This window comes from Oryx dammah, unplaced genomic scaffold (assembly GCF_014754425.2).
Source record: "Oryx dammah isolate SB20612 unplaced genomic scaffold, SCBI_Odam_1.1 HiC_scaffold_19, whole genome shotgun sequence".
NCBI classification, from domain to species: Eukaryota; Metazoa; Chordata; class Mammalia; order Artiodactyla; family Bovidae; genus Oryx; species Oryx dammah.
In genome coordinates, this window is record NW_024070203.1 from 52,213,590 (window position 1) to 52,227,626 (window position 14,037).

Genomic DNA, 14,037 nt, shown 5'->3' on the forward strand with positions numbered 1-14,037 from the left:
TATTTATGCTATGATTATTAGTATCATTATTTTAAATTTGTGTCTTGCTGCTTGCAGGCTTCCTCTTGATTGGTACAGTATGACAACAGGTAATAGATACAATAGCAGTAAAACAGTCATCATCACTGCTGGGATGAGAAACCCCTCCTCTTTGCTTTTTTTAACCTCCCTCAGCTGGAAAGTTTTGACATCTGCTGGTTTGGGATATGGCTGAGCAGCTGTCAGCAGTGGGGTAGCTGTTTTCAGCAGCAGTTGGCGGGATGGCAGGGTGCCAGCTTGTACCATCTGTGCGCCTGACATTTCATTCTAATTAACAGTAGGGTTAATTGTTCTGGCAGGCTCAAATGTAGTGTCTAACATTACCCAAGGGAAGCATGTACAAGTGCAGGAGTGGCAGGGAGCTGGGGACAGCATCACTAACAAACCCATCGAGGCAGAGTGGTTAACAACTACTGATGATTTTACTAGCTGGCCACATGCAATAAGGCAGAGGTATTTTTTATTCTGATGAATTATGCCAAGCCTGTAATGATGTAGAAGGAATCAAGCTTAGAAAGGCTGAGACTGCTGCCTTAGGGCAATTGTGAGGGAACAATTTGCATGTTATTACTGCATATTCATACCTAATTGTGTTAGGCTTTGCTAATAGAGCAGAATGACAGTATGAAAAATCGAGCAACTGCCTTAGAAGCAACAAAGCCAGTGTTTTTTTCTCCCTACACTATGAGTGCTGAATGATCATTTAGACATTTAGTTGCTCAATATGACATGCCTACCATTTGTTAGTTTGACATAGTATAATTTATAAAGCAGTATTCTAATTCTACTTTTAGTTTATTCTTCTCATTTTATGCAATATTCATGATAGCAATTTGAATGGGGATATTCATAGCTATTGTGAGTAGTTGTGATTCAAATAAAACTATATTTTGTATGAAGCATTACCATTGTTTCATGATGTATTAATTTTAACGTTTAAATAGCTTTTTCATATGTTAATACAACATAAAGCAAGAGTTGATGAGAATTCCTTATTATAGCCATGCTTATTCACATTGCTATAGTTAATGTCTCAACATTTCCATTATATAAAGACCTATTTTTAGTGTGGCTTGGACAAAGAAATTGTCAGGTAGTACAAAGCCAAAAGTCTGCTGTTTTAGAAAAGTGACTAGGTACAGATTCACAGAACTAGTATCTGATTCTATCTTCTAAGCAGATAATATTCTTAAGAAATCTCAAGCACAGTGGTACATTTTTTATGCTAGTCCACAATGGCTTTTGAAATCTTTTTATGGAATCTCAGAGAAGACAAAGAATTGGAAAATGTAGCTTTAGAAATCTACATTTAAAGACCGGTAAGATCTATCTTCATTCTAATTTTCCTTCTTTTCGATTTGTAAGGCCATACTTGTATCATCAAGTTGTCCCAATCTGATACTTGAATATCCATTCAATTCAAATTATGAGCCAGCTTTCACACTATATTGCTGCTCTGAGTGCAAAAAGTTGTAGATTATGTCAATGAATTAAGAGTTTCAGTAGCTTTCCTGGTTAAATGATAGCACGATGAAACATATTTTTTGTAATATATTTTTTGTAATTTCTACTTTTCCAATGTCTAACAAGTTTTGTTTATAATATATTTTAATCTTCTATAATATGTAGTGTTCAAAATAAGTCAAACTTTGCCCTATGTTAAGCTTGCTCTGTGTTTCTTTTCCTTTTTTATCTAAAACACAACTATTTTCCAAAATAAATGTGGTTACTTAAATAATATATAGTGTAAAATCTTTCTTAGCTTGTAGTTAAATTCCAAACCATGGAATTATATATATACTACATATTTTCAGCTTAATTATGTAGTAAAATATTAGAGAACTGTAATTCAAACAGTATATGATATGGCTCAGTTAATTTATGAGACCCTAAATTTTGGCTATTGGTTGGTAATTTCATGGCTTCAAACATAGAAATTTAGTCCCCCACATAAGATGTGTTCTATGTTTGTACATTTCCTAGTTAGAGAATAGAGACTTTTGTTAAGTATATGAGTCATCTTTCAGCCTGAGTGTGTTTTTGTCAAAGTTTTGTATGTCTTTTTTTTTTTAAAGGATAAAAAACATTATTTTGGAAACATTCAACTTTAATAATCATAAAACATGTTAGTTGAAATAAGCCTAATAAGATTTCATAGGATATAAATCTAACTGTTCTCAAAGACATCAAGTTGCATCAGACTGTTATTATTATTTTTTTTTCCTAATCCTAACTTTCAAAAGGTAAAGGGAAGTAGAATAATACCAAACAAAAATACCAAAAGAAATGAAAACCCAGTGGTCTGAGTTCGATCTATGTTATCCAGGGGTTCTATGCTATAGCAGAGTATGTTTCAGATAACAGAAATAGAAATAACTTTATAGTGTTTTAGTAAATTCATACTGTACCAATTGTCACTTAAAGGATTAGAGCCTCATTATCTTCTAAAGCAGTCTGTTCCATACTTGAACATCCTTAACTTGTAGGGCAGTGAGATATTTAAAATGATTTTCTTTAAAACCAGAATAAAGTACTTGAGTCACGTACTTGAGTAAGAGTTATTTTTTATTCCATAAATCAATAAACTGTAAATATAACCGATATGGCTAAATTTTGTGAGGTATTATTTGTGAGGCAAAACCTTTGCTTTGTGTAACTCTACCTCTGTTTTATAACTGAATCTTCCAAGTGTAAATGTATGGAGCCACTTAATTGAGGAAAGAAAATCACTAACCTAAAAATAATAAATGTGCCTCTTTTTGATTTTTGAACCCAAATCTTGATTCATTCCCCAAAGTTTACTTTGTTGTCACATGTGTCATTATTATCAGTGTCCAGGAGCTATTTGTACTTGTTTATCTTCCCATTTTCTTTTGGTGGCAGCTCTACAACCAAAGGCTCAATGAATGCTGTCCCCATCTCTCTAGGAAATATAAATGAAATAAAAACAACATTTACTGAATGATTACTGTGTACCAAGAATGATTCTAAAACTTTGCATGTCTTACCTTATTGAACCTTTACAATAACTCTTTATTGAGTAGGGACATGACTTTCTTTAGAGAGCAGTGAGGACTTGCCTATGATCATACAGCTAGTTGGAGAGGAGCCAGAATTACATCTGGAGCAAGTTTTCTTAATCTCTGCAGGAGATGCACCATCCAAACAGACAAGGAAGACATAGAAAGAGGAAAATATAAATGTATGAGAAAACACTTTAAGAAATAAATACATATAGTTAACCTAAACTATTAAAAGCCTGTTTTGTTTATTGTAGAGAGAATGGTAGCTGAGGAATCACTTGTTCAAAAAGTGAGTTAGAGGATTATAAACCAAAGCTTTATAGTTTGCAGCATGCCCAGGTTTGGAAATTTGCTAAAGAGATTATTGAGTGTCCTTTCAGTGGAAAACTATGCATTTCTAATGGCACGTTATGGAGACTATTTTATTGTAAAGAAGTGTACACATTCGATGAATTGTCTATTGACTAAGCTATTCTATAACTTAGTAGGGATAGAGTAGAAAACTAATAGCGATGGAAAGAATTTTTGTCCATAGTAATGCAAACAAATTTAGTCTGGTAGAGAAATGATTATCAGCCTCTAAAAACCCCAAATATTATGTTTTGTTATCAAACATTAACAACATCACATTTAAGAAATTTTATTTTAACAAGTTTTGCATTAATTCACAAATTAAATTCATTTCAATATTCTTGGCTGCCTATATATACATCTGTTTTTCAAATACTTTTTTGAGCTAGTCTTTTTAATATCTTACTGAAGCCTTCGTTACTTAATAGGCAGACTAAAATTTTTGGCACATGTTCATTTATTATTTACGTGAGAGTTATGTTTGTAATTTTTTGGAAATTATACTTTGGTAAACATTTTAGGGTTAAAACAAAAAGAAAGCAAAATGATTAAATTTTACTGAGTGCCTGTTATAAGTTCAGGATTGGTTAAACCCTTTTCACATATTAGCTATTTTAATCTTCATAATAACTCTACTTGGTAAAATAAGTGATTTACCCATTTTACAAATGATGAAGATAAGTAATGAAGATAAGACTGATTAAATAATAGCTTGCATGCCCTGTGATTGATCTAGTACGTGAGGGAAGTGGTCTAAGTCTGTGTGACCACACAGTCTTTGATCCCTTCTCTAGGTTAAGGCTTTTTATTCCTATATTTGGAAATTGAAGAGTATATCATTCTACAAGGAAACATATTTTTATTTAAAATTATCTATTTTAGTGTATATCGTCTAGTTCTCAAATATTTTCTAAATTTCAGCAGTTTTTTTTTTCTTCCAAGCTAATTTAACAGATAGTATCTAATACTAACTGAATGTTTCCTATTGGAAGTATTTTAGTTCCAGGAAAGTGAAAACACATTGAGAATTTATTATCAGTTCTAGACATATGTTTATGACAATACTTTCAGTGGGTAATAGATAGACAGGTGAAGCTTATGTGAGTACCTGTTTTATTCAGTTATTTTCATTTTTAAAATAATTATGTATATTTTTATAGCTTAACTTTTTATGTCTTTCAAAAGATTTTGACTATTTGATGACATTCTAAATCCAGGTGATGATGAGTTCAATGTTGGAATTGATGGTGGCATTCGAATGACCATATTAATGGTAGGACCAGCCTTAAAGTTCTATTGATCTTTTTTGTTTTGTTTTTTCCATTAGCCTTTATGTCGATGACCCCTAGATTTTCTGGTTGTTTGAAGCTTATTCTCTTTGTATCCCCTGGGAAGGACTCGTGGGAACAATAGTTCACAAACTCTTGCATTTCATTACAAGCTGTCTGAGGTTATACTTAAAGACCAGCTTGGCTTGGTTATAAAATGTGCAGACCCTATTTTATTTTCTTCAGCATTTAAAATGTGCTACTCCATTAACTTCTATCAGATTTTCTAACCTATAATATTATTTTATTTTATAGTTTCTACATTTTTTATGTTCTCTAAGGTGATTTTGAAATATTAAATTATAGTTTTTACTTCCTTTGTAGGCATGATTTACTAGTTGACTTTCATTTTTTTAATGGGGAGCATTATAATTTTTTTCCAACTTACAAGTGAAAATTTGCAATCAATGCAGTGCTTTTATCTTGTTTGCTTTTAAAATAAAAGTAGCACATGATTGTACTTTCAGAAAGAAGTATTGGGTCATGATTTCTTTCTTTGGTTCATGCTTCTAGAGATTCATTTTCACAAAATGGTGAAAACGATATGACTCTGTGATTTCCTCATTGCTTTATTCTGCTTAAAGAGACCTTCCTTTTCTGTGTTCCCTTGCTATTTGTTGAACTTTTTAATATTTATTATTTTCTAATTATGTTATAAAGATGAGTAAAATGTGGTCTAATGTGTCCTTCATATTGGTCTACAAGTGTTTTCAAATTGTGTATAAAATTTCTACATAAGTTCTACACATTTCCACATAAATATTCTCCACCAAAATTTGTATTACCACTAAAAAATGATCATTCCTTTTGAACTTTTAAACTAAATTTATGCTGTTGTTCAGTTGCCAAGTTGTTTCTGATTTCTTGACCTCATGGACTGCAGCATGCCAGGCCTCTCTGTCCCTCACCATCTCCTGGAGTTCACCCAAATTCATGTCCATTGAATCAGTGATGTCATCCAACAATCTCAAATTATCACAGAATTCATAATAATTTTACATGCTTAAGGTATAGCCTAATGAGCTTCTGACATTTCTAGTTTTATTACATGAATTTGTTGAAAAAATCCAATCAATTTTGGAAGTAACATATCTTTTATTTGAAGTATTTAATAGCACATATACAAATAAGAACATTAAACTGTAAAATTATTTTAATATTAGATGTAATGCTAATAGAAATTGATTAACTTTTCAATTGCATGGACTTGAAGATGAGTGAACTTAATGTACGAACAACCATTTGATGTAAATGAAAAGTCATGTTTCACAGGGAGGTTTAAAAACATACTTCTTGTGGCTTCTTCATTAAACTGTAGTCTTCAGCATGGTCTTCTTAAAATAACTTCTAACTTGGAAAAAAATGCTGCTGGTTCTATGGCGAATTTGTGTGTTTTGGTTTTCATGTAGTTGGCTGTATGTTGAATAACATGTAGCCATAAATATTTTGTGGAAGTTGTATATTTATCATCAACCTTTTGGGATACATAAATTCTATATTTAACATTCCCTTATGCATAAACATTCATAGTTTTGAGCTCAGTGTCATTAAAAGGGATTATTTACAAAAAATAAAAGTTATATACTGCCATCATACAATAAATGACAATGCATTCCAAGTATGGGATGCATGCCTGTATATCTCTATATCTTGCAAATACATGCTATAGTTTCCCAAAACACACAGGGACCACATCAACTGGCAACAATGCTCATCTTTCAGGCCAAAGCACAGTTCACCAACTGGCAGTCTGATAGTGTCATCTATCTTCTAGGGCAAATCATAAGATATGACAAAGTAGGCTGGTATATACACGGCTTGCAAAAGCACCCAGCAGCAAATAATTCTCTTATCATCTCTAGAGGTTGTGAAGAGCCTTTAGCTACTGTTCTCAAAGCACACTTATTAGTAAATCCCCTGTGTGTTTTCACATATATTTTCCTAATATGTGTTATCAGTTACATGGTATCTGGGAAGAATTAGGTAAAGCTACTTAACTCAGTTCATTTCACATGCATCTCACACAACACTAGACTGACTGTGGAAGATTCTGAAAGGAAAACAGATATCACATCCTTACTTAATTTGCTGCAAATATTGGGAATTATTAAGACACGAAAAAAGCAAATAAACAAGATTTTTCCTAAGCCAGATGAAACACCAGGACAACTGTAAGCTGGGACATTCTTTCTGAACCAAATGACAAGTGTGGTCATCATATCATGTATCCTATTTCTCTATATGCCTGGCTCTGTTTCTGGGCTTCCCATTTGCTTCTGGACTATTGCCTGAACCAATAGCCTGAACAGAAACTGTCACTGTGTCTGTTCCATCCAGGAGTTCAGCCGCCTTGGGCTTCTGTCCTGATTCCTCTTGAGATTCTGGTTTATAGAAATGTTATCTTGGTTTTGAGGCCAAACAAATGTTTTTAAAAATTATCAATTATTACTATGTATTTGGGACATGGGACATATGTTAAAGTACAATTATCTGCCACTTTGAGTAGATGTCTCAAAGTTTTTTTTTTCAGTGAAAAATCCTTATTTTTCTCATTCTATAATGTCACATATAAAACATACCTTTTTTCTATATTAATATAACTTAGTCAAACAAAACTATTACTAAATCCTCATCTTTAATTAACAAAGATGTCAATAAAGTTTCTAACATCATTAAAAATGAAACAATAGAAACAAAATTATTGATTTGAAAGAATTATACTAAAATAGAACTAAATTTGAATTTGACTATTTTCATTTCCATATTTGTACAACTTTTTTTTGGAATAGTAATAATTCCAGTTGCAGCAATGCTAATCTGTAACTTTTTTTTACAGCATATAACTGGATATTTAATTTTTCTTCTTACTTCACACTAAGTATTCATATCTCTTGTGATCATATTAAACATGCTAAATATGAATATATATCCACTAGTAAACAGAGTTATATGAGCAAAATAATAATTGGAAACCAAATTGTTAATAATTTGGTTTACTTTTTTGAAGAATTTTGTTATGGAATACTTCAGAATAAAGTGATTACAGATTTGAATAATTTACATTATATAAAGAAGAACATATTAGTTTTTAAATAATGAATTCCACATTTATGCTTTTTCCCTATTAATAGTGGAAATAAAATTTGCATATAATCATCAATTTGCAGATTTTTAAAAATATTATATTTATGGGATGTCTTGGAGGTATTTAAACAAGTTCAACTAGTCCATCCTAAAGGAGATCAGTCCTGGGTGTTCTTTGGAAAGAATGATACTGAAGCTGAAACTCCAATATTTTGGCCACCTGATGAGAAGAGCTGACTCATTTGAAAAGACCTTGATGGGGAAAGGTTGGGAAAGATTGAAGGCAGGAGGAGAAGGGGATGAGAGAGGATGAGATAGTTAGATGGCATCATTGACTCAATGGACATGAGTTTGGGTAATCTCTGGGAGTTGGTAATGGACAGGGAGGCCTGGAGTGCTGCGGTTCATGGGGTTGCAGAGTCGGACACAACTGAGCGACTGAACTGAACTGAACTGAATAGGTTTTGAAGGATTTGAATGTGTACCATTTGACTACAGTAAATAAGCTCAGTCTCTCAGTTTATATAGTTAAATAGAGTATTTGTTATGATTGCATTTAAAAAATTGCGTATGATATAAAGGCATTCTCCCCGAGCAACTAATAATGTCCTGAATTGAGAATGTTCAGATTAACAGCCATTATTTTGGCTTGAAAATAGTGTTCTGGGTACGAGAACAATAGGGAGGTAGGAAATAGGAAAGAAATAGGAGACCAATTGTGGAAAACATCAAATGTTTCACAGAGGCTTTTGGCCTTTATTCTATGGACCAATGGAAGAAATAACAGATTTTGTATTTAAGTGAACATCATGATCAAATTTGTGCTTCAGTGAGATAAATATGCTGGAAAAGCAAGTTGAAAGATAATTTGGAAAGCTATTGTTTCAAAAGAGGTAACGAGTGTGGTGTCTGTGAAAATAAAGAGGGAGTAGATAGAAAAATATTGTGGCATTAAAATGAGAAAGTGAATGAGAGGCCTCATAAAGGGAACTTTTTTTATAAAAAAGGAAAAAATTGATTTTTGAGCCTGGGTGATGGAAAATTGATGATGTTAACAAGAAAAATCAGCAGCAAATATAAGTATAGTCACAGAATGAAGATGATGCATTCAGTTGTTTAATTTGTGGTATTGGCAGGACATACAGGTGATTGCCATTAAGCTGTTGGAAATATGACTGCATATTTGTTTCTTCAAATGAACACTTGCAAAAGCAATCCAAAGCTTCCCTTGAAATCCAAAAGAAAATTACATTACCATCACTGTTGGGAAACCTAATCAAAATGTAATTTGCAAAATATGTATTTTGCAATGTCCTTTGCATTCTTCTCTAAATTCTAATACAAAGGACTCACTGTATATTCAATAAATATATGGGAAGCTTGATGGTCTAGTTAGGATTTAGCATATGTACCACCATAGTCTAGTTTTATTGCCAGGTTTGGAGACTGTTTACATTCAGGGCTTATCACAATGCCTGAAATTTGGGAGATCCTCATGGATGAGAATGAAAGGACCAATGGATCAATGAGCACATTTTTTATTCTATGATAGGCTGGAGGTTATTTGTGTTTCCTCTTTTGGTATAGTGTTATAGAAAGTCTGATGGGGATACACAATGAAAGTTTTGAGGAAAAAGTTACATTGCTTAAATATAACTAGAATGCCTTTGGTTGGACAGATTGAATTATAGAAGATGTTTATGGCTATCTGTACACTCATGAAGCAATAATCTTAAAAACTATTTGAAACATAGGGGGAAAATGGTATTTCTTAGTAAAATATGAAGTTATAATTATTGCTATTAGAATTAGGAATTTCCTCAAGATAATTGTTGATGTCATTCATGTCCATCTGTATAGGGTAATTGCTATTTGCCAATGACAACTGGAAACCATGCCAACATGTTTTTAAAGAGTATATGATTTAATGCATTTCTGTCTGATTACAGGAGATTGTCAGAAGAGACTGTAGTCAATCCTTTGTATTCTTTGGGTCTCTAGTCCATCCTGCTTTTTGGTCATTGGAATCCATTTTTAATGCTTGACTGTAGGATCATAAATCTAATAGTAAGTCTCATGATCTAAAAAGCAGTTGTGAGATTTCCCTGGTTGTCTAGTGGTTAAGACTTCCCTTTCCAATGCAGAGAGTATGAGTTTGATCCCTGACCAGGAGGCTAAGATTCTACATACCTTGTGGGCAAAAAACCAAGACATAACAGAGAAACAACATCATAACAAATTCAGTAAAGACTTTTAAAAAATGACCCACATTAAAAAATCTTAAAAAAAAAACAAAAACATATGCTTTAAAGGAAAAGTAAAAAGCGATTGCCAATCAAGAGAAGGAAATGGCAGTAATTTTTAAGATCCAAAGAGTTGGATGCGACTGAGCGACTGAACTGAACTGAACTGAATGCTATGTTATACCAATACTTTCTATTGTGAGAGTATTGTGGGTTGAATTGTGTCTCCTCCTCCCAAAAAGATATGTTGCAGTCCTCACCACCAGTACCTCAGAATGTGCTCTTATGTGGGAGTAGTTTTGTTGCAGACATAATCTGTTAAAATCAGGATACATTGGAGTGGGGCCCACTGAGTCATCTGGGAGGCCCCTAGTCCTTAAAACTGTGAGATAAGATATTTCTATTCTGACTTATATTTAAGTCAATTGCTTTGTGGTGCTTTTTTAGGAAAGCTTTGGGGAATTAATACAAAGAGCTAAATACATTGTAGGATATATCACACCCTTGTTTTTAGTCCTTTAACTGTTTCTATTACATTTTCAAAGAGGTGACAGCTGCATATGAGTGGACACATACTTGTACATTCAGAATTTCCTATATTTTGGGAAAATATGAATCAAATACCTTACTAAGATTCTAACAATGTCTCTCGACATTTATTTCCAGGTATGTTTTATCAGTTCCATCTTCTATTTGTTTTCAAAAGGTGAAACTACTGTAAGAACTACATACCAAGTTATAATTTCTATGAATCATTTAATACATTGGAGACTAGGCCCAAGAAGATTGTATATTAAATTTACTTTTGGTTTAAGCAGCTTGATGATAGTTTTTGAAAGAAATAACTGTGTGGATTTTTCTGAAATAATGGGAACCCATCATGTATTATGAAAAAGTGACATATTTGTTACTTTTCATACTCTTTAGTAATTAAATAAAGCCTTTTGACATGAAAAACTTAATCATTAATTCTATTCTTGCTTGTATTTTGAGATATACTTGTTAATTTTTATTTCTTTGAGGTATACAACTTCAAGTAATTGTTTTTTAGGAATTTTTTTTAGTAAGATATTTCTATTGACCATCAGAATATCTATTGAATATTTCCCTTACGTTTAATTTTCTGACATATAAATATAAAACTTACTTTTACAGACTTTCTATTGGAGTTAGAAATAGTATAGATTTGGGCTTCCCTGGTGGCTCACTGGTAAAGAATCTGCCTGTAATACAGGAGATGCAGGTTCTATCCCTGGTCAGGAAGATCCCCTGGAGAAAGGAGATGGCAATGCACTCTGTAGTCTTGCCTGGAAGATCCCCAGCCCTGGTGTCGCAAAAGAATTGGACATGATTTGGTGACTAAACAACAACATCAGTAATCAACAGCCTGTTAATAAGCAATAAATATCATTTATCCTTTCAACATTTTTTAATACCTGTTTCATCCTGTTTTATGGACAAGATTTCTGTTTCCCTGTGACTGTTTCCCTATTCACTGCTAGTTTTAGAAGAAAAAGAAAACTGTCTATTTCAAGATTTTCTATAACTTAACTAGAAATTTCTTATGCGCACCAATAACATGTTCCTGTCTACAATTATTTCTGGCTAGATATTTCTATTCTAGATACTTAATGCTATTGCAAATGATGAAGAGCTACTGCTTCAATTCCTCTACCTTTGTAGATGGAAATTTTTAAAGAATTTGGAAACACATAAAGTGTAGAAACTATGGTGTCATGTCCTGTGAAGACCATTGATCACTCCTCGTAAGAGAAGGCGTATTGATTCCTTTCCATATTGTCTATGTGTGTGTCTGTGTGTGCGTATGAATAACTGAGGTGCTCAGTTTCTCACTCACACAAAAGTACTGAATGAAATATTCTTTTTTCTACAAAGGGAAAGTACTGATGATTTTGATACATTTTGAAGGTCAGTAATGTTCAGCATAGAGCAATATGTGGAGAACAATAGCTCCTTAGAGAGTGGAAAACATGGTACTCTCATTATCCATAATCTCAGCTGGTCACCATAGTAACAGCATTTTATTTTCCAAGATGCAAGCCTTTATAGTTCTGTAGAATCCACTTCCTAGGCCTCCAGACACATCAGCGGCATCTAGTGGTGAGACCTCTGCTGAAATATTTGCGCTTTACCGCCTGCTGTGTTATGTTGAAAACTGATGGTCTGCACATGTGCCTAACTATGCCTGTATTTTTCACTCATCATGATGGGTGACTATAATTTTACGGAAAAATATTTGTGGATTGCCAGCAAAAAAAAAAAAAAAAGGTGAAAATATAAGCAAAAAGAAAGTTAGCTTGCTAATACTCTTATTAGAATTTTGCAAGGGAATTGGGGAGTATAGAGACATGTATTTTTTCCAAACATAGAGGGAAGTTGGAAAGGTTTCATTTCCAGATGATGAAATGGTTGCTCAGAGAATACATAGAACTACCTTCCAGAATCTCTAGGGGATGAATATATTAAAGATTCAAGGAGATGATTATTAATGAATTCTGGGAGGAATTAAATCTTGTTTACCCACTTTTATTTTCTGATAATATATCTATTCTTTACTATGCAATTTTTAGAAACCTATGTAATGGTGGTTGTTATGTAAATCAGATACTTACTAGAGTTTAACTCGATCTCAGCGTAAATGGATGAAATTCAGAAATTCTATTCAGTATCCAGGCACATAGGGTAGGGTTTTGGAAAATGCATGAATGTTGGATTGAGACCCAAATGTAGTCTTGCTTCTGTCACTTCATGGAGTTTTGAGGAAAAGCTATAGTTGTGGTCCTCATCTTGGCTGCATTTTAGGAGAAAAGGTCAGTCAGTACCAAACTCCATCTTGGACTAATTGAAGCATAATCTTTGGGAATACAGCCCAAGCATAACCTGAAAAAGGAATCTGAGGAACCAGACCTCAGAGTCTCCTGAGCTTTGTAATAAAAACAGTCCCTGGTATGACTTGAACCTTCCTCCTAGTAGCATGAGCCACTGACCGTCAGCATCACTCGGGAGCTTGTTACAAATCAACACACATTTTAGTTGGAGAAGCAATGAAAACCCATAGAGATTATAATTCAGAAAATCTAGGATGAGCCTTGGAATCTGTGTTTTCTAAAAGAGATTCTTCTGTGGTGCTTACCTTCCTGTTGTAATAGAGGCTCTTACCTGGAAGTTACCTGGAGGATTAAATAAAAACACTTATTTAAATGTTGCTCCTCCTTTTTTCATGAAGTTAACTCATATTTCCTGATTATCTCATACGTTCCATGTCCTGTAACAGAGATGTATGAGCGAGTTGATGGAATACACAGGGTTAAAATCAGCTTGGAAATAAATACTGGAGAAGGTATGCAGAAAAGGGAGCCCTCTTACATTTTTGGTGGAACTGTAAATTGATATAGTCACTATAGAGAACCATATGGAAATTCCTTGAAAAACAAGGAATAAAACTGCCATTCAGTTTAGTTCAGTCACTCAGTAGTGTCCAACTCCTTGCAACCCCATGAATCGCAGCACAACAGCCATCCCTGTCCATTACCATCTCCCGAAGTTCACTCAGACTCATGTCCATCGAGTCCGTGATGCCATCCAGCCATCTGATCCTCTGTCCTCCCCTTCTCCTCCTGCCCCCAATCCCTCCGAGCATCAGAGTTTTTTCCAATGAGTCAACTCTTCTCATGAGGTGGCCAAAGTACTGGAGCTTCAGCTTTAGCATCATTCCTTCCAAAGAAATCCCAGGGTTGATCTCCTTTAGAATGGACTGGTTGGATTTCCTTGCAGTCCAAGGGACTCTCAAGAGTCTTCTCCAGCACCACAGTTCAAAAGCATCAATTCTTTGGCGCTCAGCCTTCTTCACACTCCAACTCTCACATCCCATACATGACCACAGGAAAAAACATAGCCTTCACTAGACGGACCTTAGTTGGCAAAGTAATGTCTCTGCTTTTGAATATG